Genomic DNA, 6,865 nt, shown 5'->3' on the forward strand with positions numbered 1-6,865 from the left:
ATAACTCTTCTTGTTGCCGCTACCGAAACAAAGGAGCATTCTTGCGAAACAAAGCTAACGATCTAAGGACTATACTGTGACCACGGATAGCCCTCGGGTCAGTTATGGCGACTCACTCTTATTATTTATTCATATAAATTAAATATCACCACCTGTCATGGAAAATGAATACTGGGGCTACTAATTAAACTCAAGACAGAGAACCAAATCTTTCTGTAAAAAATACTCTGCCTAAAATCAACGTGTTACTTTTTCGGAGCGTCCAATGCGTGTGGACGATAACTACGAGTGCTCGCCACTGTTCCTTGCCGACGAGTAAGCCCATCTAGCATCTACCCGAAACTGACCAACCAAAGAGTTTTTTATCCGCAGTAGGGTCGGAAGAGAAAAAACTACTAATGACGGCCGTGTTTGCACGATCGGTTTGCGCGCGTCGTTTTATGTTGTCGCGAAGTGTTTGTGCGAGCGCGCGGCGACGACTAACATATCGATCCGATCCGAAGACAGAAGACAGCGTTTATGTCGAAATAAATAAGCAACTGGTGACGTAACCGGAAAAGTTGGCAAAAATCACGAGGGTGCTCTTTTTCGATTTGACCAAAAAGCTCCGGCTTAAGTTTCGATTCATCGTAATCATGTCATACAGCACTTTCAAAGCGTGGTTTCTGCAACGGTTAGCTAACTTCTGCTTATTAATCATGATAACTGGATTAGCTAGCCCTCACGCTGTTACCGTGTGCAATTTATGCTCGACTACATTATTCAGAATTCATAAGCGGCTGCTTACTACAACGTTTGATCGAAAATGGTAAATTCGAAGTTTTTTCGCGATCGTCGTTTTTCTCCGTTGTTACTTTATACTCTGCCGTCAACCAGGGCCGGGTTATCTGTCTACCTTTTACAAACAAAAGCTCTCGTCCCTGACAAACGACCTGCATGCCGAAGTGGACTACCGATTGCATTTAATGAACAAGGCAGGCAATTTCCAGCCGACTTAACTCGTGCAATGTGGCTTTTCTGGTTGCCTGCTGTGGTCAACGTTCATGGGTGGAGCTCCTACGTCACTGGCCCCGGAACTTTAGCTGGACCTTGGAAGAGGGTGAAGGCTGCTAATTAAATTTACTGTCAAATTTTGGGTTATTTTCAGACGCGCTAATTCGATGCAATTCGTGGTCGAACAGACGCGATAATTCGTTTTTGCGGCCGGCCGTATTATTTTATTCCTTACTGACAGATTTAGCGTCTTTTCTTTTGATATTAACTAACGATTTTTTCGTCAATATCGCAGAATGGCGACTCACAGCGGTTGCCATATACCGGAGAAACGTTTAAATAGTTGAAAAAATCCGTAATTTATCGCCAAAAATCGATGCTAACGGCGTTGGGCTTTGCATTTGCTGAACACGCCACCACGCATGTACCCTAACGCTCAAAATCCAAGATCGAAAATTAGACGGCAAACTAAAATCATTTTTACGACGAATTTGCCATAATTAAGTTAAACGTAGCAACCCGGCACGAAATCGCCGCCGCAGTAAAAAGCAGTGCCGGGACAAACTTGCACAGTAGGATGGGGGAAGATGGGACACTCTTTAACTCTGTGCTCATGAGCCCCATAGACCGTTGTTAATTGTTTAAAACACGATCAGTATTTCTGGATATTATGTGCTAAAGGTGTTTTCCCCCACCCTACTATATATATAATAGGGCCATGCAAATGCACCTCTAAGCTTTTATAAACCCTTACACAACAGTTGTACCCGACTCACCAAATTCGTTTGTTTTTCCACCCCGTACAGTTTACACTCGCGCTGTATAAAACAGTCTCCAAATTTTAATTCCCAAAGACCATATACAGTTGTAAATTTTTTACTATCTTGTCGACAGTCTGTTCCTCGTATACCATCTTACGCATATCTAGTCATTCACCACTAGCTCATAAATACCACATTAAATTCCAATTAAACTTATATAACTTTTCAAATATAGACAAATATGCTCAACTATAATCGGATGGGGGAATATGGGACATCATTAGGGTGGGGGAATACGAGACACCTTTAGCACATAATATCCAAATATCCTGATCGTGTTTTAAATAATTAACAACGGTCTGTCTCATCTTCCCCCACCCTATAATATATATTCAGTTTACTCGCAATGCAAGTAAAACATATTTCAAACTGTATCTGAAACTCCACAAATAATTGCATTACCATATAGTATGCTAATAAAACTATGTTTTTCAAATATTTTCATGGTATAAGTACCTACTATCTATTGTTGTTTCTTCGTCTATTTAACTACCTTGGTGTTACATAGTTAACCTTAGTTTAACCGCCTCATGTAACGACCTGCGCCTCATATGACCATAATATACAAAACGCTCGTTTCAAATGCACTTTTTATCTTTCTGAATGTTGCTTTACGATATTATATTACCCGCACATTATATTCATGATATACTCGTCTCTTTATGCAGGGGTCAATGGCCCCGCGTATGTTTTACTCGCAGCTCGTAATTCGCAGTTAACGATCATTATAAGTATATAGCAAACCATGTATAAATGACAAACGATATGACATCTATGGTCCCCCTGTCGATTTTTTACATAATCACAAAGCATCGCGCTTATTAGCTTTAGTCGGTTTCGTAAATTTGTATATTGGCGCCAGGTGTATTATAAATGTGACAAAAATCTTCTGGCATTTGTCGTGTAATGGTATTATTTATACGTTGTTATTTTTGAATTTTACGTCACACAGTGCACTCAATCATAAATAACATTATGACGTAGCAATAAAATCGACGGGATAGCTCTCTTGAGGGGTGGGGAATGGCGGTCGCATACATGGAACAATATGATTCTATGCATGACCGAAATATTCGCAATAAAACTTTTTCGGGTCATAAAGTGTGTCCGCGGAGATGCGCATACCCGCAATAAAAACTAATCCGAAACAAGAAATATCGACCACCGAAAAATCGTATTGGTAATGTAGGACACATATAGTAGATTGGGGTAAGATGGGACAGATTTTCGTTCTCTTTTATCATCCCATTTGGTAGTAAACCAAAACATTCAAAGAATTATAAAACTGTATCCTCGCGCTTCTAAAAGAGCGTTGTTGATTATTAGAAATAAAATGAGGAAATATCCATCTTACCTCACAATATACGATATGCCCGAATAAACAATAGTTAAATGCTGTTATAACGACCATAAACTGTTTCGTTTACGAGGTTAATCACACAGAGGTATGCCTTGTACGAGCGCTGCTGGGAACCGTCAGTTATGATAATATATCAGAACCTCACATAACCCATGCAGCTGGCAAAATAAAACGGTGCTTATACACTCATAAAGATGCAATAAATCTTCGCGTGTGACCTACAGGTCATTTATTTATGAAATAACCGACTTATGGTATGATGTAGTAAAGTTAAAGTACATGCACATGAAGCTTTTTACATAGTAGGATGGGGGAAGACGGGACATCTTTAGCGCATAATATTCAAATATACAAATCGTGTTTCAAACAATTAACAACGGTTTAAGGGAGTCGTAAAGTTAACGTTTTTTAATTCCTTGAATGTTCTATGTTTACTTCCAAATCGGACAAGAAAATAGAATGAAAAGGTGTCCCATCTTCCCCCATTCTACTATACTCTTCTATTACCTGCATATAAGCGTTGTATATGGGAGATTTTTTTAAATTGCTTTTTTTGGCAGAAAACCACTAAAAATTAGCCCACCGAATGGTATGAGTTATAACGTTGATAATGATCTCATATTCGTCCAGGTGCGTCAGCTGGGTGTTTGTTTTGAAGTATACCGTTCGAGCCGCCGAATTTTTCATACGTTTGCCCCACATTTGATTGCATCCGATATACCAACGACGGTGGGCGACACTTTTCATAATTTTTACAGATGAGGCGTGAAATAAAACCGATTTTTTTGCGGATTTTTTTTGCGCTGCAAAGTTTTAGAACGCCGTTTTTGTTTTTGAAAGTTCCTTTATTACGATGAGAAAAAATGGAAGGTATTTATGTTTTTGCAGTCATCTATTTACGTCGCAAATTTTTCGTTTTTCTTACTCATTACCACAACATTGATGTAAACGTGTATGCAAGAAACTATAACGTCGCGTACTTATATATTTTGGTATCCAAATGCATCACAATGGTTATAAGTTGGCACTAAGCAACATACGATACGTCCACACCCTTCCTTTTTACGTCACGACGTATAACAATTCGATTATCCCTAATTCGATTTGACCGATTTAAATAACAGTATAGAGCTGATGGGATGGATTTACAAAATGTTTTTGCTTCTATTTTATACCTCTAACTAATATCAGGCAAGTAGATATTCTATAATTCTATGAGGAAAATGGTAGAAATGTATGCATTGCAAGTCGCACTGACGCAAAGACATTTACGGATATGCACATTTTAAACTATCTTCTTATTCAGAAAAACAGTATGTATTTTTTAAATGAAGCGCTTCCACAGTCAACATTAGAAGTTATAGTTAAAAATAACGAAAGTTTAAACCACGGCTCCGCTCATTAGCGTTTGTGGTATATTTGTCCCCCCTTATTGTTCATTCTGCATTAGCGATTCTTAGTGCTGTAATACCGAGCCAGCGTCATTTCGCTTAAACAGAAGGCGCATTAAACGGCATTTGCTGATTTTTCTCGCACTGTTAAATTCTCTCAAACAGCGCGATTTATTTCCAATTTTTGGATTGCTTTTATATAATTAACGTCATGTAAGCGCCCGAACGCTTGGGCATGCCGTAACATGGCCATGAAAAATTCATCTGCTGGTGTCTCTGTCTTATTGGTCGCTTTCAGAAACTTCGCAACCGGATTTTGGTCATCCATTTCCGAGTTTTTCGCGCTTCGATCTGAGCCAAGAGTCAGGATCGAATCTTTGCCCGATCGACTACGGAACAAAACTATTTTTCATCAAAATTAAAATACGGCGACGAAAACCGTGTCACGTATTCTTCGAGGCCGTTTTCTCGTTCACCCCTCCTGAGAAGCGGGTGCTTATAAAAAGCCTAACGTTGTCACCACTTTGTGTTGATCGACAAAAGTGTTTTATAACAAATTAATTTTCTCGTTGCTAAGTCTCGTTAAAACGCCAACATTGTCTATCAGCATTTGGGCAGAAGATGTAATTCAGGCGCCAGAACGTCGCGATGAGTTTTAGATTTGTTTTTTTGGTCGCAGCATCTTCTGTGTTTTAAATCGCGTCCATTTAGCATCGCCTTAGTGGGACGCGTCGGCGCAGGCATCACGCATATCGATGTTACTCTCGCAGTACAAATGGTATTGATAATCAGAATAAAACTATGCCCGAATAAATAATTGATGACGATGTATAATTCAGGAAAAATCATGCAAATTATGAATGAAAAACACGGCCGTATAATGAGACCACTGCATGATTGCCGGCAATAGAAATTCTCTTCTGAAAAGTCGTCAGCGCATTGAGTGAAAACCGGCGGATGATTAAAAGCGTTTTGTATTTTAGCGCCGGCTGCCCCGCCACCTTCGCCACCCCATGCGCCTGCCGGGGTGAGCCACGAGGAAGATGGGCGTATTTGTCATAAGCGAATGCCCGGTTTGATAAAAAGTGACCAATCGATGGAAACTCAATCGTGGTTGTTATGAATTATAAATGAACGCAGTGGACAGTGCGGTCACTCGATATTAATGCATTCAGATGTTCCAATATAGAATCAAACTCCAACCTTTTATGCCAATTTTTAAGTGGCCATTAAAAGCTTGTTTGGATTCCCCATTCGAAGCCATGTGTATTAAAAGAGCGCGAAACGGACTGTGGTTTCGTCGCCGTGCGAGCACTTTGCGTGGCGTCTCTCAAAGGCAGTTTCTCAATGCGCTTATCTGACCGTCACTAACTTAACATGCATTAACCTCCCAACGGGCCTTTGCAAAATCTGTCATAAGGATCTTCGTATGCCTTATGTTTCAAACACAAAGATTACTAACGACCCATTACCTTCGGTTGGATTGTTACGTCACAGAGCGCGCTCGGCGGGTCCAGGGGTCACTGCGGTGTCAAAACGCCGGCCGGACGTAAATGATACGGTTTTAATAGAACTATCGCGCAGTATCGAGTTATAGGCCAAGTATATTGCCAAGATAACAGATTAAACTAAGAGGTTTTGTGGCTCGCATTTTAAAATTATATATCGTCGTTTTTTCGCAAATATATAGTACTGTGAGATAAATCCTTGGTAAAAAAATATCCCATATTTCTCAATCATGTTTTAGCAATTACCAACGCTGTTGTAGCCTACGGTTTTATATTTCTGCAAATATTTGTTATTTTCTAAATGGGATGATGAAAGAGAATTAAAACCCAACCCACTAAATATTAAAAACTCCTTATTTGAAAATATGCCCAGTAACCTAACAAGATCAAATGGCGACAAAGTGTTCGGTGGCGACCCAGGGGTTGAGAAGCACCATGGTATGGTAGGGCATGTAGGAAATATAGGTAGATACTCGAATAAAATATGTTTAACCTAGCTGCAGCGTCGTATGGTTGGTCTATTTTTTGCCGATTTTTTGCCGATTTTTTGCCGATTTTTTGCCGCTGCAAAAATCTGCTGTAATGCCACGGAATTTTTTAACGTGGATTCCCGATCGATCCGCCCGCTGAAGAATGTAGCTTATCAGTTTATTCATTGATTTAACGAGAATTTTACTGCCAAACATGGCTATCCAAATGTCACATTGAGGTTTATGGAGACGAATCATATGCAGCGAGGTCCAAGCAATTTTCCACTGCCTGCGATTAACCGGCGATTTAATTGCAATTACC

The 6,865-nt window shown here is 39.8% G+C and overlaps 1 protein-coding gene across 1 annotated transcript in view; it reads left to right on the forward strand.

The window, feature by feature from the left end:
• LOC100182850 (plectin) overlaps positions 1 to 6,865 on the forward strand; it is a 55,939-nt gene that overhangs the window by 19,121 nt on the left and 29,953 nt on the right. The gene's annotated exons all lie outside the window — the stretch shown is intronic.

The sequence above is a fragment of the Ciona intestinalis genome, chromosome 4, assembly GCF_000224145.3.
Source record: "Ciona intestinalis chromosome 4, KH, whole genome shotgun sequence".
Lineage (NCBI taxonomy): Eukaryota > Metazoa > Chordata > Ascidiacea > Phlebobranchia > Cionidae > Ciona > Ciona intestinalis.